Consider the following 27,456-nt stretch of genomic DNA (forward strand, 5'->3'; position numbering starts at 1 on the left):
AAAGAAAGGAGGGAATTGACTAGAGCTCCCAGTAAAAGCCTTGGAATTCAAAGGACACTCAGTAGGTCTGTTTTAGAACATTGGACAGATATTTCATGATAGTATTTATTAATAGCTCCCTTTTGTTCCTCTAAAAACTATTGCTTTAAGAAACTCTTCATTAAAAGTCTCGTCGAAAATTTATTATTCTTCTTCCTAATACTGGAAGAAACAGACAAATTTATGATGTTGTCTTTCAGCAGAATGATGAGTGATCCCCCCCCTCCTAGTTATATATATACATATATAAATTCTTGCACTTTCCAAGTAAGCTACACTTATGTAAAAGTAGGGATTCAGACTCAGACTGACTGACTCCACCATCTAATAACTATGTAGACTTGTGCAAGTTACTAATCTTACTCTACTTCCTATCCTTTTGAAAATTAAGATAATTATAATACCTGCTTTATAAGGCTCTTGTCAGAGGTAAATGAAACAACATAAGTAAAGAGTTTAAAACAGTGCCTGGGCACATAGTAACTACTCCCAAATTATAGCTCTTATTATTACTACTACTACTATATGTGATTAATTTTAAGATTCACTTTTTTTTCCTTTTTTTTTTTTTTTTTTTTACCTTCATTCTATTTGGGATGTGTCTTAAAACTGATGGTGTGACCTGGTTTCATGGGCAGCTCATTTTTCAGTCTTGTTGATTCATGAAACAGTGGTACATCTTAAGCTTATGATATAGTTTTGTGTTGGAGGAACAGTTATTTCTCACTTCTCTATTTCCTTCTATGTAAACGGATGGCGATCAGCCCTAGGCTTCTGGCATCTCTTTACTTCCCCCTTACTCTTCTAATCCAGCTGAAGTATATGGCAGAAGCAGGGCTGCATAGACTGGTCCCTACCTTACTTGGTAATCTGGGACCAAAACTCTAGAAATCCTCACTCTGCTTGGCAATATCATGTGGAAAATGGTATTGGGGGTTGTGCTGGTTTAAAAGGATTATGTACCCTAGAAAAGCCATATTTTAATACAGATCCATTTTGTGGAGGCAGCTGTTTCCTCTAATTCCTATTCAGCACTGTAGGTTGGAAACTTGATTAGATTATATCCATGGAGATGTGACACACCCAACTGTGGGTATTAATCCTTGATTAGAGGGAACTGTGACTTCACCCATTCCAGGTGGGTCTTGATTAGTTTATTGGAGTCCTTTAAAAGGAAACATTTTGAAGAGAGCCATGAGAGCCCATGTAGCCAGAGACCTCTGGAGATGAAGAAAGAACATGCCCTTGGGGGAGCTTCATGAAGCAAGAAGCCTGGAGAGAAAGCTAGCAGACGTTGCCATGTTTGACATGTGCCTTTCCAGCTAAGAGAGAAACCCGAATGTCATTGGCTTCTTGAACCAAAGTATCTTTCCCTGGATGCCTTAGATTGGACATTGCTATAGCCTTGCTTTAATTTGGATATTTTCATGACCTTAGAAATGTAAACATGCAACTTAATAAAATCCCCCCTTTAAAAGCTGTTCCATTTCTAGTATATTGCATTCTGGCAGCTGGCAAACTTGAAGAGGGGTTTAGTTAGATCCAGTGGAGTGTTAGGTTCTGGGGCCTTTGTAGCAAACCTAGAGAAACAGATAAGGAATGGAGTTATTTTAGGTAGCAAAATGACAGTCTTAGATGGGCACTTTCAGTAGGGTCAGTCTGAGCAGTTGTATAGTTGACTTTTTAAAATATTTTATTGTACACAACAAACAAGCATATAAATATTCTTGAAATACAAACATTCTATACATGGTATACAATCAGTGGCTCATAATATCATCACATAGTTGTGTGTTCATCACCATGATAATGTTGCCGATCATTTGCATCTCTCCAGCAAAAGAAATAAAAAAGAAAAAACTCATTACATGTCATACCCCTTACTCCTTCCTTTCATTGACAATGAGTACTTCAATCTCCTCAATTCATTTGAACCTTTGTTTCCCCTATTATTTGTTTATTTTTCATCCATACTTTTTACTTATCTGTCCCTGCAGATAAATGGAGCATCAGACACAAGGTTTTCACAATCACACAGTCACATTGCAAAATCTATATCATTATACAATCATCTTTAAGAAACATGGCGACTGGAACACAGCTGTACAAGTTCAGGTATTTCCCTCTAGCCCTTCTAATACACCACAAACTAAAAAGGAATATCTATATAATGCATAAGAATAACATCCAGGATAACCTCTCAACTCTGCTTGAAATCTCTCAGCCACTGACAGTTTATTTTGTCTCATTTCTCTCTTCCCCCTTTTGGTTGAGAAGGTTTTCTCAATCCCTTGATGCCGAGTCCCAGCTCATCCCAGGATTTCTGCCCCACATTGTCAGGGAAGTTTATACCCCTGGGAGTTATGTCCCAAGTAGGGGCGGGGAGGGCAGTGAGTTTGCTTTCTATGTTGGTTTAGAGAGAGAGAGAGAGGTCACATCTGAACAACAAAAGAGGTTGTCTAGGGGTGACTCTTAGGCCTAATTTTAAGTAGACTTAGCCTATCCTTTGCAGGGATAAGTTTCATAGGGGTAAACCTCAAGACTGAGGGATCAGCCTATTGATTTGGTTGTCCTCATGCATAGTTGACTTTTAAGTGCTGCAGCCTAGGCCAGAGGCTCTATCCCTCAGGCCATGTGGTGTTTTGAACGTGCTGGATACCGCTGTTTCTGGAGACTTTATCCATAGGCAAGTGGCTATCTCTATGAAGGTAGACTTAGCAAATACATAGAGTCGACAGTTGGCATCAACAAACAGCTATAATGGGACTGGTGAGCAAGGAGATATTGGGCTTGCTGTCCTCAGCAAAGGTATGATCTCCCAACACTGGTGGTTTTACAGTGCAGGCTGCACAGCTTGTCCTCAGATTATATAGACACACATGCTCTGGTGTTCTGGGGTTCTTAGTAGATACCAGTGGGTCTCAGAAAAACTGGAGAAGTAATTCAATTAATTATTTTTTTATTTATTTTTATTTTATTTTATTTTTTTATTTTTTGTTAACGGAAAGAAAAAAAAAAGAAATTAACACAACATTTAGAAATCATACCATTCTACATATGCACTCAGTAATTCTTAACATCATCACATAGATGCATGATCATCGTTTCTTAGTACATTTGCATCGGTTTAGAGGAACTAGCAACACAACAGAAAAAGATATAAAATGTTAATATAAAGAAAAGAAATAAAAGTAGTAATAATAGTAAAAAAACAGCAACAACAAACAAACAAACAAGCAAACAGAAACAAAAAAAACCCTATAGCTCAGATGCAGCTTCATTCAGTGTTTTAACATGATTACTTTACAATTAGGTATTATTGTGCTGTCCATTTTTGAGTTTTTGTATCTAGTCCTATTGCACAGTCTATATCCCACCAGCTCCAATTACCCATTATCTTACCCTGTTTCTAACTCCTGATGAACTCTGTTACCAATGACATATTCCAAGTTTATTCTCGAGTGTCGATTCACATCATTGGGACCATACAGTATTTGTCTTTTAGTTTTTGGCTAGACTCACTCAGCATAATGTTCTCTAGGTCCATCCATGTTATTACATGCTTCATAAGTTTATCCTGCCTTATAGCTGCATAATATTCCATCGTATGTATATACCACAGTTTGTTTAGCCATTCTTCTGTTGATGGACATTTTGGCTGTTTCCATCTCTTTGCAATTGTAAATAACACTGCTATAAACATTGGTGTGCAAATGTCCGTTTGTGTCTTTGCCCTTAAGTCCTTTGAGTAGATACCTAGCAATGGTATTGCTGGGTCATATGGCAATTCTATATTCAGCTTTTTGAGGAACCGCCAAACTGCCTTCCACAGTGGTTGCACCCTTTGACATTCCCACCAACAGTGGATAAGTGTGCCTCTTTCTCCACATCCTCTCCAGCACTTGTCATTTTCTGTTTTGTTGATAATGGCCATTCTGGTGGGTGTGAGATGATATCTCATTGTGGTTTTGATTTGCATTTCTCTAATGGCCAGGGACATTGAGCATCTCTTCATGTGCCTCTTGGCCATCCGTATTTCTTCTTCTGGTAGGTGTCTGTTCAAGTCTTTTTCCCATTTTGTAATTGGGTTGGCTGTCTTTTTGTTGTTGAGTTGTAATTCAATTAATTAAATTTAATTAATTAAAGAGAGTCTTTGGGCATGCTTGTAAAGCAGCATACTTTTGCTGCTTCTAAAAGGCAATGCAGCCGAATTGAGTGCATGCTGGATAGGAAGGATTAGATGAGCTGCTCCCCAATTCCATTAGAACTTCAGGACCAAGGAGGGAACTGGGAAGAAGCTTAGCTTGGACTCACAGGGCATGTCCACGAATTCCAGAATTACTCCCTACCATGTGATCTCACTATGGCTCAAATAGAAGGCAGGGCACTTAGGACTAATGGTCCAGTGGTAAGAGGCAGTAGAAAAGGCCTGTAGGGCCAAAGGCAGAAAAGGCCTGTTCATAGTAGAATATGGATGCCATGTAATTGAGTAGAAAATACTCTCAATTCAGTACTGGAGTGCTAGAAAGGGGAAAAAGCCATAGTCCTATGGAAATCTAAGAAACTATATCTTGTCTAGACTGTATACACTCTTCATGGTTATCTGATTCTAATTCCATGGGAGCTATTTTACAGCTCTGTGAGTTGTAACTGGTAACAATGTAAAATAATTCTCTTCCATAGACTTTCTGTTATGGATTCAATTGTGTCCTTCCAAAAGGTACATTCGATTTCTAACCCTGTGTCTTATGAATGTGATCCCATTTGGAAATAGGATCTTTGAAGATGTGATTAATATTAAGATGAGGGCAAACTGGATTAGGGTAGGCCTTAATCCATTATGACTGGTGTTCTCCACGGAGAGGAAATTTGGACACGAGAGGAAATTTGGACACTCCTTGTGACAGAGGTAGGGACTGGGTTATGCCACAAGCCAAAGAATACTATGGATTGCTGACAAGCCACTGCCAGAACCATGCAGATTTCAGAGAAACATGACTCTGCCGACATGCTAATGTGAACTTCTACCTTCCAAAATTGTGAGACAGAAAAGTTTCTGTTGTTTTTAAGCTACCCAGTTTGTTGTACTTTGTTTCAGCAATCCTAGCAAACTAAGACATATTATAATGAATTCAATCCAGTGAAGGAACAACCCTCATCTACTTTGGAAAAATCAGTTTTGCTTCCATTTGCACATTCATTTCAACATTCCTTACTCTATAAAATTTGTGCTTCTCTGACTTCTTTGAACCGGTTGCCTGTTCCCTCATTTAATTAATGAGTTAAATAAAAACTTTACCATGTGTGCTGGCTTGTGACTGTTATGTACCCCAGAAAAGCCACATTCTTCTAATCCAATCTTGTGCGGGCAGACTTACTGAGGGTGGAATCCTTTGATTAGGTTGTTTCCATGGACATGTGACCCACCCAACTGTGGATGGGAGCTTTTGATTAGATTATTTCCATGGAGTTTTGGAAACCCCCACCCATTCAAGTTAGTCTTATTTAGTTTACTGGAGTCTTTAAAAGAGCTGACGCAGAAAGCAGAGAGCTGAACCCAGATACAGACATTGGGAGATGTAGAAGGAAGTGCCGCAGGAGATACTTGGTGATGCTGAGAGCTGTTTGAGCCAGAAGGCAAGAAAGAAGGACAGCAGATGTCACCATGTGCCTTTCCATGTGGCAGAGAAACCTTGGACTTGATTAGTCTCTCTTGAGTAAGGGTATCCTTTTGTTGGTGCCTTAATTTGGATATTTTCACAGCCTTAGAACTGTAAATTTGTAACCTAATAAATCCTCTTTGTAAAAGCCAATCCACTTCTGGTATATTGCATTCTGGCACCTTTAGCAAACCAAAACACCAAGTGTTTATTTTATAACGATTTTACTTCTTTTGAAAATATCCTTTAACATTAGAAACAGGGGATTCAAAGGGAAAATGTAAATTTAGAGGGTTTTGAATATACTTTCTTGTAAAAAGAACGGCCCCTCAAATAAGACTGTTTGATTCCTGGAGCCTGCCCATACTGGAAAAAAACAAAACAAAACTGGAGGCCATCATGTCAAATTTCTGCTTTGCGAAGAGCAGAAATATATTAAATGCCCGTATCTGAAAGGAAACAGAATAGGAAGTAAATTTTTAGAATTGTCTATAAAGTGTTCCTGGACTTAATTTACTTACTGTATTCTTCTGTCCCATTTAAGAGCCTTCTGGGGGCAAAATCAAAATTGCCCACCAATGGTTCCAGGATGATATTCAAGGAGAAGAGGTTGATAATGGAAAGCACCCATGAAGGGGGAGCATAGCATTATACTGACAGACTACTGATATTTTCCCTCAAGGGAGAAGCCAAATCCCTGGGTTAATGGTTAAGAGAACACAAAACTAGATAAAACTTTTGGAAAATCTCCTGATGTTTCCCTTCACATGGAGGACATCTATTAGGTAACGCTTCTGGAATTTCTCCTCCCTCCAATGGATTCTTCATTTTTCCTTCATCTTGAAGGTGAGCTGCCCAAGAGAGAACATGAGCCCCTCCTCCCTTGGAGAGGACAACTTTGCTCAGCAAGCTTGGGGAGGGGTCTCTCTAATTCTGGTTCTAATATCAGGAAGCTTCTTGTCCACAGATATAAGTCCCATTTTCCAAAATCAGTTTTATCAGCAATATAGGTGATATTTGGGTCCCATATCTGTCCTTTTGTTTGACCATATGTCACAATTCAAGGAGAAGGGTATCATTTTTGAGCTTCCTGATAGCCCAACATTGCTCCCTACCATTATTATTTTTTTTTTTCGCATGGGCAGGCACCAGGAATCGAACCCGGGTCTTCAGCATGGCAGGTGAGAACTCTGCCTGCTGAGCCACTGTGGCCCACCCACCCCACCATTTTTAATGGTAAAAAATATTTTATTTGAGATTATCTCTTGGTTATGTGAAATGAACCAATCACATTCCAAATCAGTTTTATTCATCTATAATTAATCTCAGAAACAGCATTTGTACATATATACACACAAAAACACATACACACAATACATGACCCTACATTTCAAATATATGAATGAGAGCTATTTACTTAGGGATATATCCTAGTAATTTATTCAAGAAAGATGAGAGTTTAGTAGACAAATAAACCTCATTTCCCAAGGTTTAAACAAGATAGTGCTTTAAACAAAATTCATCCAAATTTTAACAAATTTTTAGTTTTTCAATCTCCAGAGACATCATTTACCAAATAGTTTCTCCTGTAAGTGGAATACAAAAATTGAACTTGGACACACAATCACACAAGGTGTGCCGGTCTGAATCTGTGGTGGACCCCAGAAAAGCCATGCCCTTTGATCCTCATTCAATATTGCTGGGTGGGAACAATTTGATTGTTTCCATGAAGATGTGACCCATCCAATTGTGGGTGGTAACTTTTGATTAGATGATTTCCATGGAGGTGTGTCTCCACCCACTGAAGGTGGAGTTGCTTGCTGGAATCCTTTAAAGGAGGAAACATTTTGGAGAGAGTCACTTTTGGTAGAGCCATGTGAAAGCCAGCAGACACCGCCATGTTCGCCATGTGCCCTTCCAGCTGAGAGAGAAACATTGAACATCATTGGCCCTCTTGAACCAAGGTATCGTTCTCTGGATGCCTTAAATTGGACATGTCTATGGACTTGTTTTAATTGGGACATTTTCTCGGCCTTAGAACTGTAAACTAGCAACTTATTAAATTCCCCTTGTTAAAAGCCATTCTGTTTCTGGTATATTGCATTCCAGCAGCTAGCAAACTAGAACACAAGGGCATTATGAAAAAAATTTACAATTGTTGATTCAGATCATTCTAACCAGTTTTTCAGACTATGTTATCTCAATAATTTCTGCTTCTTTCAACTAGTTGCTCTACCTTTATCCTCCTTTCCCCACATTCCTGAAGGAAACATACATTATATATATATATATATGTATGTTTATTTATGTGTACAATTTATATCTTTCTTTTTTCACAATTAATGCTGTGATCATGCTTTTATAACAAGTACCTGTAAATATAGTACATTTATTATTAGGAAAAAATTTATGTGTAAAGTCCTCAAATGTTGTCCATGTAGAAAACAGTAGCACAAGAATAGGATCCATTTAGTAATGCACAGTAAAGGTGTAGCTATCCAAATCTTCATAATGGGTCTAAAGCTTTATCGTGTCCCTAGGCCTTACAGGTCTGGGGCCACCATGAAAACAACACATTATTCCACAAGCTCTGGCTTCCACCACTATTTTGGGATTTCTAGCCCTTTCCAAGTTCTTGAGCTGCCTCAAGTATTGCTCACATACAGTGCTTTCGGCTGCCATCTAATGTTTACTTGTTATAAGATCTTCATCCAGGATTCTGGCAGAGATCTGCAGAGAGGGCTGCAATGTGGAGGAGTGCAGGAGAAAAGGGAGGAAATGGGCCAGGTAATATTAAGAACCACATTTCTCAGAAATGACCCCTCTCTCATTCAGTGTCACTGTCCTGGGCCCTTCTCTTATAAGTGCTCCCTTTTCCTATGTTGAGCTCCTTCTCAAGGAGCCCCATCACCCCTCTCCATGGGTCTTTGGTCACACTTACATAATTCTGAGTCCTAGGGTAGGACCAGCTTGGGTTCAAGCAAGAGGTTCCATTATATTTCCTAATTGGATGAGTTTCAAATAATTAAACATTTATCCCTTGAAAATCAAAACAAAATAAAAAGATATTTTAGATAGAACTGCAGTCCATTCTTTACTAACTCCTAAGCAATAGAATCTGAACCTCAGCCTAACTTTCCTTAACAGCTTAGAGTCAACATTGTGACCATGACTGCCAGCACTGTTCTGTAATATAGCTATTTCCTGCCTATTGAGGGTGAAACTTTTTGTTCCCCCTCCTCAACTGCTATCACTTTGGGGGTTTTATGTTTTCTATTCATGGTTATAGTGCCTCTTCAACTGTTTCTATCAGTTGTCACATCTTTGTTACTACCCTTGTGAATTAGAGACCATAGAAACAATCTTGATAGACTTGTCTAAAATAAGAGTAAAAAGGTACTCTTAAACAATAGGAATGCAAATGAACAGATTTTTGGGTCTTCATTTTGACTGCTTTGATGCCCTGGTGATTTAGGTTTTGAGTCACAGATGAATCCACTATCTATGACAAAGCACCCTGACTTATCCATTTAAGAGTCTTAGTTTTACACCTTATGTCTGCAATAATATGTTAACGGTGTCCTCTTTCTCTTGCAAAAATGTTCCAGATTGGGTAATAGATTATATGGTCACACTACAGATGAGTGATGGCATCAGGATGATTAAAACTGTATTAATTTTTTTTCCAAGTGATCTAATGATCATTATACTCACATTTACAAAAAACTAAAGAGAAAACATTAAAATGTGTAGTGAAGTTCTATTCTAAAGATTTCCAGATTTGTCTTCCTGATAGAAAACTGAGACAAAAGGAGGAAAACTAATATTAAGTACCTAAACTTTATTTTGTTCTATGCTAGACAACATTTACATTTGTAAAACTTGTTTAATCCTCAGGGTAGACATAGCCCATTTCATGTGTAAAAGGAGGCTGAGTCTCCAGAATTAGCTCACAAACCTCAGGAATGACATGAAGAGAGAAGACAGATAGTTTTGTACCACAATGGATCTATGTCAGAGTCTTTCATCCCATTTCCAACCACAATGTATGTTGGTATCATACAGCCAGCTGGTTAACTTTGTCTTGATGAAATTATAATATTGTCCTAACATTTGGTTAAGGGACAGGGTTAAGGATGAAAAAAAGTGCCAACTTTAGTTCTGAAATATTTGGAAAGTCTTAATTTTGAGGAAGGAAGTACTGAATATTATATCATCACTTTAGTTATCGTGAACCTTCCTGAGCAATTACCGCTCCAGTTTCTAAGGTGCTGTAGCTCTGAAGGACAATTTCAAGCATATAAAGAGTCAAGGGAATGGAAAACCATGAAGAGAAATGTGACTAACCATTTTGGGTGTGTCTGAGAATGCAAGCCTTCATTTTACAAATGAAAGTTTACAGCACAAAATAATATGTACTCCAAAGAATATGGAACAGCAGTCATTCCATCCATAATCTTCTTTTAAAATATTAGGCTAGGCCTTAAGTTTACTACTTTGTTTTTGTTTGTTCCCTATGTTTTTCATTTGTTTTCTGTTTCCTGCCTTCCTGTAGGTTATTTGCACATTTAAAAAAATAATTCCACTATGTTTTAATCTATAGTGTTTTTGAGTGTATCTCTCCATAAATTTTTCAGTGGTTGTTCTAACTACTACATTATATATCCATAAATTATAGATGTTGACATAGTATCAGTTCACGTAAAATATAGAAATCTTACCTCCCTTTAAATCTCTTTACTCTCCTTCATTTATAATTGCCCTAAATATTTCTTCTATGTACATTGAGAGCCATATTAGACATTTAAATCATTTTGCTTTAACTATCAAAATAATTTAGAAAACTCAAGAGGGAAAAAACATCTATTGTATTTACACATATTTTTCTTCTTACTGTATTCTTTCCTTCTTGATACTCCAAAATTCTTATTTTTATCATTTTCTTTCTGTTTAGAGAATTTCTTTTAGTCATCCTTTTAGTGTAGTTCTGCTGGTGACAAATTCCCTTAGTTTTCATTCATCTGAAAATGTCTTGATTTCCCTTTTATTCATGAAGGATTTTTTTCACTAGATAAAGAATTCTAGTGACAAAATTTTAGTGATAGAATTCTAGGTTGAAAATTCTTTTCTTTGAACACTTGAAAATATTGCACAACTTATTTCTGGTCTCCATGGTGTCTGATTGTTTTCATTCAATTTTTTTTTGTTCTCATTGGTAAGGTATCATTGGCCATCTTTAATATGCTTTTCTGTCTTTAGTTTTCAGAAGTCTGATTATGATGTTTCTTGATGTAGATTTCTTTGGATTTGTCCTGTTTGAAGCTTTTTCAGCTTCTTAGATCTATGGCTTAATGTCTTTTGCCAAATTTGGGAATTTTTAGTCATTATTTCTTCAAATGCTTTTTCAGCCTCAACCTCTGTCCTCTCTTGGGACTGTGATGATAAGAGTGTTCTATGGTTCCACAAGTCCCTAAAGTGCTATGAATTTTTTTCCAGTCTATATTTTTTCTGTATCTCAGATTGAGTAATTCCTATTTTGCTGTCTTCAAACTTGCGGATTCTTTTCTCTATCCTCTCCATTCTTTTGTTGAGCCCACTCATTGAATTTTTATTTGGTTATTGTATTTTTCAGTTACAAAATTTTCATTTGGTTCTTCTTTATATCTCCTTTATCTTTGATGAGTTTTTCTATTTTCGTTTGTTTCAAATTTGCTTGTAATTGTTCATTGAAGCAATTTTTTGATGGTTGCTTCAAAATCCAAGGGATTTACCAATACATTGTTCCTTAGGTCCTGAAGTTTCTAATCTCCTCTTTGTCTTTCAGAGTCTTCTTATGTTAGTTTTATATATAATGTCCAGGGATTTTAGATATATCAATTGGGAAAAACAGGGAGAAGTACATCTATTCCATCTTTCATCATAACCTTTTAGCCCTTTTGTTGTACCCTCAGGGTCCAAATATTTTTATTTTTAATCCTGAGTTCCAGATGGCTCTATATCCAAGATAGATGTATGAATCCCTGTGTCAACTAGTGCCATCAATTATTCATATAAATTCTAATTTATATATATATATCCATGGGATATCAATTTAAGAGAAAATTTAAGTTGATTGACTTACCTTGGTCTAATTTGCTTTTGTTCAAACTGTGTTTTGTCAGATTATTATTTTTTTTAAGTTTTTAAATTTTTGTCTGTTTTTTGGGGGGAAGGAGTGAGGGTGGGGTTGGGAGAGTGCATAGACTAGGATTGAACCCAGCCCTCTCACATAGCAGGTAAGCATTCTATCACTGAACCACTCGTGTGCCCTGTAAGATTAGTTTTGATCAAATTTCTTTCTTTCTCCCTCTCATTTGCAATATTTGAGGCTAAATCCCTAGACCCTAAGCCTCTGAGTGAGTGTTCATCTTTTTCCTGTTTGGTGAAATAGTTTCAGAAAATTCACTTTGGTTTTAGAAGTGAAACTGCTTCTACTAATCTCAAAAGTTATTTCATATATGGGCTTCACTTGCAGCATTTACCTGTGAGGTGGGATGCTGAATAAAATTGCAGGGTGTCATAAGTTCCTTTTGAAGGGATCATAAGTTTTGATAACAATAGGATGGATCCTGGGATAAGGAAACTCCAGTTTTAGAACTTAAGATGTTTTTCTGGATGGTACCTCCAGAGTTGTAGCTTTGGTGAAGAGGGGTAGGGAAGACTTCAGGTAGCTAAGGAATACCAATGGTAGGAGACAACAGAGTTGGGGTGTGCTATAAGGAATGGGAGAGAGGAGTTGTGTGGTAGAAGTCCCAAAGAGAGAGGAGGCCATCAAAGAAGGCATATTGATGAGTCAGCCAAAATGACTGACTCAGCCATCAGGGTTATGTTTCATGACATTAAGATAAACTGTGACAGGAATCACAAACTCAAATGCCTACAGGGGCCAGGATGATGACATAGTTCCAAAAATAAATTCCTTTTCTTCTTACTTGTCTATGAGAAAATCAACAACTCAAACAAAATTAACAAAACCCTCCAATGGCTTCATTATACAAATGAAAAACTTGGCTGGTCTTTGTGCCCAGTTCCTGGGAGGTAACCTCTACATCTTTGGAATTTCCATTGATAGTAGCATTTCTTGTTATTCAGAGTAGAACTGGTACCACACCTGGCAGGTCATATGTTAATGAGGTGGCAAGGTGGGGCCAGCCACACCTGTAATCTTAGGGTGGGGGCTGGCCACCATATCATTAAGTAGTCAGGGCTTTGAGACATAGCATGTCAGCCCAATGTATTAGGGTTGCAGATTGAGTTCAATCACATGAACGTTGATTCCACTGATAATGTTTATATAATGAGACCCCATAGACATTTCAGACACTCAAAGTTCCAGTAAGCATGTATGATTGAAAAAATACATCCCTGGGCTGGGAGATGATGCATTCTAACTCCATGTGAGGGAGATATATCCCAGGCAGATAATTTAAAAATATTGGCAAAGTCCCTTGAGGGATGGGAGACAAAATATGGAACTATTGGGCTTTACCACTGGGGAAAACGCTGATACTGTCTCAAACATTAGGGACTCCTCAGTCAATAGGCCAAGCTCCTGATCTTGTGGCTTGCTCTTGTGAGCTTATTTCTGTAGAAGAGAAGCTAAGACTACCTATAGTTATGCCAAAGAGTTACTTCCAGAAAACCTCTTTTGCTGCTCAGATGTGTCCTCTCATTCACTAAGCCCAACTCTGCAAATAAAATCATCACCCCTCCCCCCTACATGAGACATGATATCTAGGGGTAAAAGTCTTCCTGACAACATGGGCCACGACTTCCAGAGATGGGAATGGCCCTGGTACTGTGGGATCAACAATTCCTTCCTGACCAAAGGGGGGAAAAGAAATGTAACAAAATAAGGTATCAGTGGCTGAAAGAGTTCAAATAGAGTTGAGAGGTTATTCTGGAAGCTACTCTTACTCTTACCCTTCAGCTAAATATTGCTAATTACCACAGTTTGCTAGCCCCCAATGAAAACTGTTCCTGTTAACCCTAAAGGATGCCTAGGGCACTTTCTGAGATTCTACAAAAGTTTCACATACTAATATTACTTTCCAGAAACCTACAACTTTCAGATAAGTCCTGAAATCCAGAGGGGCCAGGCTCCTAAGAACGTCAACTAGTTTTATCCCCCTACCCCATATTATCAATACCCTTTTCCAACATAAAAAAGTTAGAATGGGGTATTCCCAAATACCCCTAAAGATTGAGAGAAGGATCAAAGGAGAAGGAGGAATTATAACAGAGAAGATAGGATTTAACAAATGAGTATGACTGCTGAATTACTTTAATGATACTTCTTTTAGTCTCCAGTGTCTTGGAGCAGCTAGAAGGAGAGACCTAAAATTGTGGAACAGTAACCCATATCAAACACAGAAATTTGTTCTCATGTCTACTTGTTACAATATACTTTGAAATTTGGTACTTTTTAATATATACATCATATTTCACAATAAAAAATGTTTAAAAAAGGAAAAGTCACTTCTTGGTAAGGACTTCTCTGGCTCCATAGCTACATTTTAGCCCTGACACACCCTATACTCCTTTTTTTCCTTTAGTACTTGTTTCCATCTAACATAATAAATATTGTACTTATTAACTTGGTTAATGTTCATCTTTCTTCCCAGGCTCCACTAAAATGGAAACTATGGGGTTTAGCATTGCTGCCTCTTTATTCATTGCTATATCTTTAAGACTTAGAATGATAGACTTCATTTATTAGGTTCTCAATATTTATGTATTAAGTGAAAAACAACAAACGTGTGATGAGTGTTGAGTTAATTATAGAGAATTCAGAGACCTGTAGCAAACTGAAGATGGTTTGCCCCAACTAAAGGGCAACTGCTACCTATTTCCTGTTATTTTGGGCATATGAAACTATAGGCCAAGTGATGCCAAACAACTTGATTTTCAGGAAAAGCTAGATATCTTAATTTGTGCATCAATATTCCCAATTCTTTATCACATTTTAAAAAATATGTTGGTTTTTTTTTTTTTTTTTTTAGTTTTATTGGTCTTCTTTTGACTTTATGTATTGGGCTGCTTATTTGTTTTTGTATTTTGGCAATATAAAAGTTTTTTTTTTCCCCTTGTTTTTAAATATACTCACATATAATCTTTTGCTTCTTGGTTCTGCTTTTAGTATCATCTATAAAGGCTTTTATTCATTCTAAGAATAAACCATTTATCACCTTTCTAGTACTTTTATAATTTAGTATTTCACTTTAAATTTAAGTCTACCTGGAATTTCTTTTCATATAATGTTAAGGCAATAATTAAATTTTTTTTTTCATAAATAGTTAGCCAGTTGTCTTAATACCCATTTCTCCATGATTTGAAATGTGTGATTTAAGATAAGCCTATTTTGACATTGGAATGGTGGGGACTGACAAATGTAAGAAATGCATGTGGAACCTCCCTGCCTATGTCTAATGGTGCTCTTACCATATTAAGGTTTTGCATTCCATGAGCTTCACTACTCACTGAGCCCACTTTACAACTCATTTGCTATTTTCAAAATACCCTAGCAGTCTTGCATTAATTTGAGAATACTACTCATAAAGTCTGTTCAATAAGCAGCCAGAAAGCCATGCCCAATTTTTCCAGCAAAGATCAAATGCTTGTTAAAACCAGCTCAAAAGGAAAAATTGCAAAAGAGGCCTACATTGTTTGTTCACTCTAGGTTTAAAAAAAGAATTCACCTTTTGCCTCTCCCAGCCTTAGAAAAATTTCCTTTCACGCCAAGTTGTGAAAGACATTAGGCTGGCAACACCTTTTAATGACGCTGTTCCTTCTCTGGGCCAGCAGTTGAGAATTGCTCCCAAGCACCTTGGATCTAATTTTAGGATGGCAGTGTTTTGGTGTGCTAAAGCTTCTCAGTGGAAAGGCAGCTGGCATTTAGGACACCTCTGTCAGCTGGGAAGGCACGTGGCTGTCTTCTGAAGTCCTTGCTCCTAGTTTGTTGCTTCCATTTCTGATTCCAGTGGCTTTCTCTCCAAGCATCTGTGGTCTCTCACTTAACATCTTTGGGGAAAACTCTGGATTTCATCTCTTAGCTTCTCTTGGCTCTCTCTGGGTTCTGTCTATTTCTGTGAGTCCTTGCTTAGCACACAGGTATTTCTGTTTAGCTCCTCTAAGCCATAAGTGAGCTCTCTTAAAGGACCCTGATAAATGGGTTAAGACCCACCTTGAATGGGTAGGGTCACATTTCCATGGAAACAATCCAATAAAAATGTCCCACTGACAACTGGATGTGTCATATCTCCATGGGAGCAATCTAATCAAAAGGTCCCTCCCTAAACAATAGGCCTGCTCCCACAAGATTGGATTAAGGTTAAGAGGATATGGATTTTCTGGGGGTACACAACAGTTTCAAACCACCACAGGGGGCTACACTAGTATTCCAGGCTTTTGGGTCTAACATGTGACCAAGAGTTATTCTTGCTTAGACTCTAGGCAATTGTTCTTAGTAAGATCAACCACAAGGTGCTGGGGGAGTGGAGAGCCCTCTGAACAGTTTACTAACTTGTTTTATTCTATCAACCCCTCCAATTTTTTATTGAGAGGCTATGTATAGAACAAATCTTTTTAAAGATTGTGAATCCATAATTATATCCTACTTTATATTATAGTTATTTGTGAATTTATTTCCCTTACTAAATTATATATTCCTTGAGGGCAGAGCCTTTATGTTTAAGAATCTGCCTCCTTCTACAGCACCTAGTATGGAGCAGGGTACATAGAAAGGCAGTGCCCTTATCACAGGCTTTTTGTGAGACGTAGAGGGAGTAGAAAACTGACTCTATCACCAATTAGCTGTACGACTGTAAGGAAGTTATTGCTTAAACTCTCTGAGCCTCAGTTTACTTTTCTGCAAAATGGACATCATATTTCCTCTAGTTCTTCTCCTTTCCATGTTTTTTTCCTTCAACAAATAATTACCATGCACCTACTCAATGCCAAACACCATGGGATATAATATACCATAATGAAGAAGATAGAAACAGCCTTTATTTTCCTGGAGCTCTTGTAAGACCAAGAACAATGACAAAAATGAGTACGGTGATAGATAATGTTAGATAGAGAGTTCGCTAGAGAGATGGTGTTCTAGTTTGCTAGCTGCCAGAATGCAATATACCAGAAATAGAATGTCTTTTAAAAAGGGGGAATTTAATAAGTTGCTAGTTCACAGTTCTAGGGCTGAGAAAATGTCCAAATTAAAGCAAGTCTATAAAAATGTCCAAATTAAGGCACCAAGAAGAGGTTACCATCACTCAAGAAAGGCTGATGAAGTTCAGGGTCTCTCTCTCAAGTGGAAAGGCAGGTGGTGAACATGGTGATGTCTACTAGCTTTCTCTCCAGGCCTCTTGCTTCATGAAGGTCCCAGAAGCATTGCTCTTCTTCATCTCCAAAGGTCGCTGGCTGGTGGATTCTGTGTTCTCGCATCATTCTGTCACTCACTCTCTCTCCAAAAATACTTCCAGTAAACTAATCAAGACCCACCTGGAATGGGTGGAGTCACATCTCTCTCTAATCCAAGGTTAATGCCCACAATTTGGTGAATTTCATCTCCATGAAGATAATCTAATCAAAATATTCCAACTTATATTATTGAATAGAGATTAAAGAAATGGTTACTCCCACAAGATTGGATCAGGATTAAAACATGGCTTTTCTAAGGTACATAAATCCTTTCAAACCAGTACAGATAGATAGGATTAGATAGATATTGTTCAATAAAAGAAATGTTACTGGGGAGAAATAAAAGGAAGGTGATTCTTCTAAAAATACATGTTCTAAATCTAACCAAATATTGCTGAAAGAAATCAAAGAAGATCTAAATAAATGGAAAGACATTCCCACGCTTATAGATTGGAAGACTACATATTGTTAAGATGTCAGCCCTACCCAAAATGACTTACAGATTTAATGCAATCCCAATTAAAATTCAAACAGCCTACTCTGCAGAAATGGAAATCACTAAATTTATATGGAAGATTAAGGGGCCCCAAATAACCAAAGCCAATCTAAAAAAGAAGAATGAAGTTGCAGGTTTTACACTTCCTGATCTTAAAACTTCTTACAAAGTCAAAATTATCAAAACAGCATGGTATTGGCACAAAGACAGACATACTGACAATGAAATTGAATTGAGAATTCAGAAATCAACCCTTACCTTTATGACAGCTAATTTTTAACAAGGAGGTGAGGACCACTCAACAGGGAATGAATAGCCTCCTAAAAAAGTGGTTCTGGAAGAACTGGAACTTCATATACAGAATAATGAGGGTGCACCCCTACCTCACATCGTATATAAAAATCAATTCAAAATGCATCAAAGGACTAAATAAAAGAGCCATAACCTTAAAGCTCCTAGAAGAAAATATAGAGAGGCTTCATTAGGGCCTTGAGTTAGGCAATGTTTTCTCAGACTTTACATTCAAAGCAAGAGAAACAAAAGAAAAAATGGATAAATGGGACCCCATCAAAAGCAAAAGCCTTTGTGTTTGAAGGAATTTATAATGAAAATATAATGACAACATTCTCCAATGGGAGAAAATATTTGGAAACCACATATCTGATAAAGGTTTAATATCCAAAATATATAAAGAAATCCTACTACTGAACACCAAAAGAGAACAACTCAATTAAAAAATGGACAGAAGACTTGAATAGATATTTCTATAAAGAAGATACACAAATGGCCAAAAGGCATACGAAAAGGTGCTCAAAATCATTCATCTTTAGGGAAATACAAATCAAAACCACAATAAGATACCATTTCACACTTACTAGAATGGTTGCTACTAGAAAAACAGAAAATTACAGGTGTTGAAGAGAATGAGGAGAAATAGGAACACTCCATTGCTGGTAGGAGTGTAAAATGGACAGCCGCTTTGGAAGACTTGGAAGACAGTTTGACAGTTCCTTAGAAAGCTAAGTATAGAATTACCATATGACTTAGTAATTCCTCTACTAGGAATATACCCCGAAGAATAGAAAACAGGGACTCAAATATCTTCACATCTATGTTCATATTGGCATTATTCACAATTGCCAAGAGATGGAAACAACCCAGTGTCCATCAACTGATGAATGGATAAACAAAATGCAGTATATACCCACAATGAAATATTAGCTGTAAAAAGGAATAAAGTTCTGATACCTGTGACAACATGGATGAATTTTGAAGCCATAATGTTGTGTGAAATAAGCCAGACCCCAAATGCTAACCCCATTTCAGCTACAATGTAGTGACATTGTTATGACCTGATGATATTCTAGATACATCTCACCAAATCTACTAGCTTAAACTCCAACCCCTTCTTCACTTCCACATTCCTTCTTTCTCTTTTAACTTTCATATGCATCCATATCTCCTGCTTTCTGGGAAGTTGTAGGTTTAGAGAAAAACCATGCAGAAAATAGAGTTTCCATATACATCTCCTATTATTAACACCTTGCATTAGTGCAGTATGTTTGTAACATTTGGTGAAAGAATACCATTATAGTTGTACTATTAACTATAGTCTATTATTGTATTATATTGCTGGTACTCTATCTGCCATCACAGATTTCTTCCTCAGGCGAGTTTCAGTGAACAGTATGGGCATCTATTCCAAGTGGAAAATTCTTTTCATTGACATGTGTCAGCAGATGGAGGTTATTTATTTATTTTTTAAGTAGGTGGGTTTTCAGACACTTGTCCTGAAATTCTGCTAAGACCAAAAAAAAACATACCTTGCATGCCTCAGAAATTATTTTCTTTTACATGTGTGGATTAGGATAGCAGGGTTTTAATGAAGTTCTGCTAACTGCCATCACTGGCCACAGCTTACTGGTGTTTGTCACCCCTTAAGCAGCTAAGTAAATACCACTCATCTCTTGAGTCCAGACTCAAGATCACTGGATTAAAATGCTACTGTTATTTAAAAATTTGTAACTTAGATAATTTTTTTCTATATTCATTCAAAAGCACAGTTGATATTGACCAACAATGTTGCAGCAATTTTTGGCTAGAATGCAAACCTCTTGGGGATCAGAAGTTTAGTTTATGCTCTTTTTCATTTTTACAAAGAAGCAAATTAACATCATGAGATTATATGAAAATCCCTCATCAACAAGGAGAAACAGAACTGACTTCAATTCTAAGCACTGCGTGATCAGAATTGAGAATGCTTATGTGTGAAAGCCACCATAATATGGAACAAATTGAAAAAAGAATTAATGTCTGAGGAAGAAGAACTGTACTTATTCTCAAAATGAAGTCAAAATAAAACTGCATGAAAAGTAATAATCATAAGAAAAATTTTCAGGTACTGTGACAAGGACCACGCAACTTTTTTTAAAATTAATTAATTACTTATTTATTAAACATCACATTCCTACCATATGATCATTCATTCTTGATATATAATCAATAACTCACAATATCATCACATAGTTGTATATTCATTACCATGATCATTTCTTAGAAAATTTGCAGCAATTCAGAAAAAGAAATAAAAAGACAACAGAAAAAAATTTATACATACCATGCCCCTTAACCCTCCCTTTCTTTGATCACTAGCATTTCAATCTACTAAATTTATTTTAACATTTGTTCCCCCTATTATTTATTTATTTTTAATCCATATGTTTTACTCTTCTGTAGATAAAAGGAGCATCACACAAGGTTTCACAATCACACAGTCACGTTGAGAAAGCTATATCATTATAATCACCTTCAAGAAACATGGCTACTGGAACACAGTTCTACATTTTCAGGCAGTTCCCTCCAGCCTGTCCGTTACACCTTAACTAAAAAGGTGTTATCTATTTAATGCATAGGAATAACCTCCAGGATAACCTCTTGACTCTGTTTGGAATCTCTCAGACATTGACATTTTATTTTGTCTCATTTCTCTCTTCCCCCTTTTGATCGAGAAGATTTTCTCAATCCCCTGATGCCGAGTCCCAGCTCATTCTAGGATTTCTGTCCCATGTTGCTAGGAAGGTACAGACCTCTGGGAGTCATGACCCATGTAGAGAGGGGGAGGGCAGTGAGTTTGCTTGTCATGTTGGCTGAGAGAGAGAGGCCACATCTGAGCAACAAAAGAGGTTCTCTTCGGGGTGACTCTTAGGCCTAATTTTAAGTAGGCTTAGCCTATCCTTTGTGGGGTTAAGTTTCATATGAACAAACCCCAAGACTGGGGGCTCAGAATATCAAGAATTCAAGAATTCTCCATGTGGGGAAGTTGAATTTTCCCCCTTTCTCGCCATTCCCCCAGGGGACTTTGCAAATACTTTTTTATTCACTATTCAAATCACTCTGGGATTTATAGGGGCATCACTCTGGACAAACTCAAAATTTTATACCTTATTCAAGGTTCTATGTACTATGGTTCAATTAAGCTGTCCACATAAGTTATATTAGGAAATGCACTAGTCAAAATATAAATTTTGTACCAAATAAACATTTTTTGCTTTAGTCTCATATATAAGTTAAAGTTTTAAAATATTAATTACCATCTATTTTCAATACCTGGTAGTACTGACATCCTTTTTTCTTCCTCATGCAAAAACATTTTTAAATTTGTACATTTAGTCACTATCATTATATACTCTAGACATTCTTAGATTATACCATCTCAGTCTTTATAATCTACCTTTCCTTCTGATTTCATCTGTGCCCCCAGGCCTCCTCCCTCTATCATTCTCACATTCAGCTTCATTCAGTGTTCTAACATTATTGTATTACAGTTAGGTAGTGTTGGACCGCGCAACATTTTAATACATAGTTTTGTGGTTTTTTTTTTTTTGCTGAAAAGAGCATCATTAGACTGTCATATTCACCAAAGTGACCATTTTCCACAATCAAGGGAATTCATGTAATGTCAAATGTGATCAATTGCTAAGTGGGAAATTTTGACTGAGCCTCTGAGATATGATAGCTATGAGACACCAAAAAGCATAGTGAGGCAGATCAAAACGAAAACTGGTAAAGGAACTGCTGAACTGGTTTCGCAAGCAGAGTTGAAGTGGGAGGGACCCATCAAGGGAAAACTCTAAAGAACTCACATAGTTCTCCGTGGGAGAATCTGCTTTAAACATCTGCCAAGTAGAAAAAGCAAAGCCCTTTAGCATGATGTCAGTCAAGGAAGAACTTTCTGTACTTCTTTTCCCCTTTCCTCTCCAATCCCAGTGGGCTAGAAGCTTTGCTTAGCAGGAGGAGCTGAGAGGGAGAGAAAAAGCCCACCACCATACTTCCTTGAAACCAGCCCTAGTTAGGGGAAGGAAAAAGATTTAATACTAACTCAAAGAAAAAGAATGTTCATATTACATGGAACTAGGTATTCCTATTACTGGAAGGAGGCATAAAGTGACCTAGGAATGTCTATTTCCTAAGAATAATCAGAAAAGTTATGAAGCATGTTGGAGTTCATTCAGAGGGAGGGGACAGTGGGGGACAGCTAGTGGCGGTGGCTCCCTGAGGCCGCTGGCAGTAGCGCGGGGCCCAGGGGCGCCTGGCGGGGCCGCCCCACCACTAAGCTCCTATTGCAGCCTCGCAGCGGCGGGGTCAGCTAACCTCCCGCACCACGGACAGGCGGTGCGCGCGGGCGGCAGGAGGCCCCCAGCCCCCAGGGCCGCGAGGGGCCCCGCTATCCGCCCGGCAGACCAGCGTGGAGACCCTGGACAGGCTCAGATGGTGAATGGTGTAAACAACTTATAGCAACTACAGTTTCTAGTCAGATTTTAGCTTCAGTGACATCAGAAAATGATTCCAGGGATTATAAGGCTCTAAGGGATGGAAGTAAACTGGCACAGATGGAAGAAGCACCTCTTTTTTAGGAGAATCTATTAAGGCCATTGTTAAAGATGTCATGTAAATCTGCCCTTTTATGAGGGCAGTGAGTGGAACCCTGACTGTGAGGAGAGCTTTTAAGATGTACTTCAAAAATGTACACAGGGATTCACGTTTTGTCCTCTCTGATCCCCTTGGAGTGACCAGCAGAGTTGAGAAGATTGAAACACAGCCACGGAGACAATTTCTGGTATAGAGATTGTGTGTATGGATATGAGGAATTGCGACTTGCTTATAAACAGGAAGAACAGAATAAACTGGGAATATTTGTAAACCTCAACAAACATGCATTTCCTCTTTCTATTGGGCAGATACTATTTGCATTCAACTATAAAGAAAATTTTCCAATTAATGGCTGGAAAGTTTATGACCCAGTAGCCGAATACAAGAGACAGGTGTTGTCATGGATTCATCCTGAGAGTTAGGCAACCTGTGCAGTCAGCCTTTTGTGGGGCCAAATGATAAATGCTGCAAAGAAGATGAAAAATACTTGCAGACAATAATGAATGCTAATGCACAGTCATAAAGACTTATCATCTTTGATGCCTGACAAAACAGTGTTGCTAATATCAACAAGGCCAAGGGTGGAGGATATGAAAGTTCAAGTGTTAGGCGGAGCTGGTTTCTTGAAAATCCACAACATGCACGTTATGAAAGAATCGTTCGTAAACTCAAAGAGATCATCTACCCTTTCAGTCGATGAGGCCCTGTGGGTCTCCCACAAAATACAGGGGCCTTCCACCTCAGTGAAATTTCTAGGTGTCTAGTGGTGTGGGGCATGTGGAGATATCCCTACTAAGGGGAAAGATAAGCTGTTGCAGCTGGCCCCTCCTAAGACCAAAAAAGAGGCACAACACCTACTTGGCCTCTTTGGATTTGGGAGACAAAATATTCCTCCTTTGAGTGTGCTCCTCCAGCCCATTTACAGAGCAACCAGAAAAGCTACCATGCCCTGAGATTAAAGTCAATGGAAAACTACAACCCAATCCAGGCAGGACTACCAATGGCCTAGAAACTTCAAGAATGAAGGTTTGGGTCACCCCATGTGGCAAAGAACCATGGCCAGCTGAAGTGCACGCTGAGGGCAAAGAGAACATGGAATGGGTAGTAGAAAAAGGTAGTGATAAATATGAACTAGGACCACGTGACTAATTATAGAAATGAGGGATGTGATGGTATGAATATTTCCTTCCTGTTTAATTATATATGTTTTGTATTTATACATAAACAACTATCTTGTTGTCCTCTTATCATGTGCATAAGTTGTATTGTTCATGTTGTAGCATTTAATTTATAGGATATGAAGTTTAAAAGTGCATGTTAAAGGTACCATGTACTAGGATAAATTTTCAGAAACCTGCAATCTTCAGATGGATCCGTGGACCAGATAAGTCCTGAAATGCAGAGGGCCCAGCCTCTCCAGAACATCAGCTAGTTCCATCCCCCTATCCCATATTATCTACAGCCCCTTCCAACACGAAAAAGGCAGAATGGGCATAGTCCAAATACCTCTAAAGAGTGAGAGAAAGATCAAAGGTGATGGTGGTGTTATACAGAGAAGTTCGAGTTTAACAAATAACTATGATTACTGAATTATTATCTTGATATTTCTTTTAGTCTTCAGTACCTTAGAGCAGCTAGAAGTAAAAACCTAAAATTGTGGAATTGTAAATCATACCAAACTCTGAAATCTATTCTACAGCTAATTGTTGCAATGTACTTTGCAATTTCTTGGTTTTTTGTATCAATGTTATCACAAAAAAGAAAAAAAAAGAGAAGTATAACAGAGAAGATAGGATTTAACAAACGAGTATGACTGCTGAATCATTATATTGGTATTTCTTTTGGTCTCCAGTGTTTTGGAGCTAGAAGAAAAAATGAAAAATCGTGGAACTGTAACCCATATAGTTTTGAATCTATTGCGTACACCAGAAAAGTCATTTCCTTTAATCCTCATTCAGTATTACTGGGTGGAATCTTTTTTATTGTTTCCATGGAGATATGACCCACCCAATTGTGGTGGTAACTTTTGATTAGTTGGTTTCCATGGAGATAGCTCCCACCCATTCAAGGTAGGGTTGCTTACTGGAGCCCTTTAAGAAGGAACCATTTTGGCAAAAGCTTTAGAGCCACGAGAGCCACCAGAACCAATAGAGTCAACAGAATGGACAGAGCCCCAGGGAAGCCATTGAAGATTCCTGGAGAGAAGGAGCAGACATCACCATGTGCCTTTCCAGCTGAGAGAAATGATGTGTCTTCTTCTCTGGATGCTTTAACTTGGACATTTTCATAGCCTTGCCTTAATTTGGACATTTTTACAGTCTTAGAACTGTAAACTTACAACTTAATAAATTCTCCTTTTTAAAAGCCATTCCATTTTTGGTATATTGCATTACGGCAGCTTGCAAACTAGAACACAAACCAAACTTTAAAATCTGTTCTATAACTACTTGTTAAAATGTACTTGGAAATTTATTGCTTTTTTGTATATATATTTCACAGTTTTAAGAAATGTTAAAAATTAACAAAAACAAAAATAAATTAAAAAAATAAAATTATGTGGAAAGAAAATAAGAATGAATGTTACCTAAAAATTTGAGCCCTGTTCTGGAGAGATAAGGTTTGTTTCTGGTCATACGCACCATAGGTGAGTATTGTTAGGTGAAATATATGTCTGTTACTGTGTTCTATTTGGAAATTAAGCATGTTTCAAGGTAATGTGTATAGTTGCCAAGTTGACAAGGGGTGGATGTGATGGTTAGGTTCTGATATCCACTTAGCCAGTTGATGTGCCTAGTTCTCTGGCCAAGCAAGCACTGATCTGACCATTGATGCAAGGATATTTTGTGGCTGGTTGATAAATCAGAAGGCTGGTTTATTAAATCATCAGTCAATTGACTGCAGCTGATTACATCTGCATTCAACTAAGGGCATGTCTCCTGCAAATGAGATAATCTAATCAGTTGGAGACTTAAAACAGAAGAGAGACTTTTTCACTGCTTCTTCAGTCAGCAAGCCTCTCCTATGGAGTTCACTGAAACCCTTCATTGGAGCTGCCAGCTCCACAGCCTGCCCTTTGGATTTTGGACTCTTACCTTCCTATGGTGGTATGAATCACCTTTATAATTTCCATGTTTACAGATCTCTCATGTTGGTCCTGTCCCTCTAGAGAATCGTGGCTAATACAGATGCTTCTTGCTGTAGCAGTGAGAATTGCTGACAAAATAGAATCTGGGAAAACCTTGCAGATGGTGCACTGCAGTGATGGTTGGGACCAAACGGCCCAGCTCACAGCCCTGTCTATGCTGATGTTGTACAGTTATTACCAGACCATCAAAGGGTTTGAAGCTTTCATAAAAAAGAAGTAGATAAGTTTTAATCATAAGTTTGCACTACTTAAAGGGCCATGGTAACACTGACCACGCTGATGCTGACAGATTCCCTATATTTTTCTAATTTATTGATTGTGTTTGGCAAATGACAAGACCATTTACTTCAACATTTGCGTTCAGCGAACTGTTCTTGTTTTTTGCAATAAAACTTTCATTTTCCCAAAGAATGCAAAAATTTATTAGTATCAAGCTTTTTAGAATGTCATCATTGCTGCTATTACTGATACATGACAAGCAATTTCATTAGGTTTCTTGACTGGCATCCAATTACAATCTTATGAAGCAGCAAATGGATACTGTACCCAGACGGCCACCAACAATCCAGATAAGTTAACCTGAAAAGAACTTAGGAAACAGAGCTGCAAAGGAGCATGTGGTTCCAACACCAAAAAAAGCAACTTAAAAGACATTGCAATCAGCACAACAAAAGGTGGAATCAGGCAAGCAAAAATGAGAAAGCAGCATTGCTCAAGGAACTGTTCTTGATTACAATTCTGAACACTTTTATAGATGTTTTTTGGGGACTTTTTTGTGCAACTGGGAACAGCAGTGATTCAAAGAGGATGTATATACGAAGACTCTATCTTTTTTTTTTATAGTTTTTTTATTAATTAAAAAAAGAATTAACAAAACAATTAGAAATCATTCCATTCTACATGTACAATCAGTAATTCTTAATAACATCACATAGTTGCATATTCATCATTTCTTAGTACATTTGCATCGATTTAGAAAAAGAAATAAAAAGACAACAGAATAAGAATTAAAACATTAATAGAAAGAAAAAAAAAACAACAAAAAACCTATACCTCACATGCAGCTTCATTCAGTGTTTTAACATAATTGCTTTACAATTGGGTAGTATTGTGCTGTCCATTTCTGAGTTTTTATATCCAGTCCCGTTGTACAGTCTGTATCCCTTCAGCTCCAATTACCCCTTCTCTTTTTTTTTTTTTTTAATTAACGGAAAAAAAGAAATTAACCCAACATTTAGAAATCATACCATTCTACATATGCAATCAGTAATTCTTAACATCATCACATAGATGCATGATCATCATTTCTTAGTACATTTACATCGGTTTAGAAGAACTAGCAACATAACCGAAAAAGATATCGAATGTTAATATAGAGACAAAAATAAAAGTAATAATAGTAAAGTCAAAACAAAACAAAACAAAACAAAACAAAAACCTATAGCTCAGATGCAGCTTCATTCAGTGTTTTAACAAGATTACTTTACAATTAGGTATTATTGTGCTGTCCATTTTTGAGTTTTTGTATCTAGTCCTGTTGCACCGAAGACTCTATCTTTATGGTCTTATATCAATAGGCAGTGTTCTAGTTTGCCAGCTGCCAGGATGCGATATACCAGAAACAGAATGGCTTTTAAAAAAAAGGGGAATTTAATGAGTTGCTAGTTTACAGTTCTAAGGCCGAGAAAATATCCCAATTAAAACAAGTCTATAGAAATGTCCAATTTAAG

At 37.5% G+C, this 27,456-nt stretch overlaps 1 pseudogene; it reads left to right on the forward strand.

Annotated features, from left to right (window-relative positions):
* Nucleotides 1-26,217, forward strand: part of LOC143665154 (phosphatidylinositol-3-phosphate phosphatase MTMR1-like) — an 80,817-nt pseudogene extending 54,600 nt beyond the window's left edge.
* The last annotated feature ends 1,239 nt before the right edge of the window (nucleotides 26,218-27,456 follow it).

Source organism: Tamandua tetradactyla, chromosome 21 (assembly GCF_023851605.1).
Source record: "Tamandua tetradactyla isolate mTamTet1 chromosome 21, mTamTet1.pri, whole genome shotgun sequence".
NCBI lineage: Eukaryota > Metazoa > Chordata > Mammalia > Pilosa > Myrmecophagidae > Tamandua > Tamandua tetradactyla.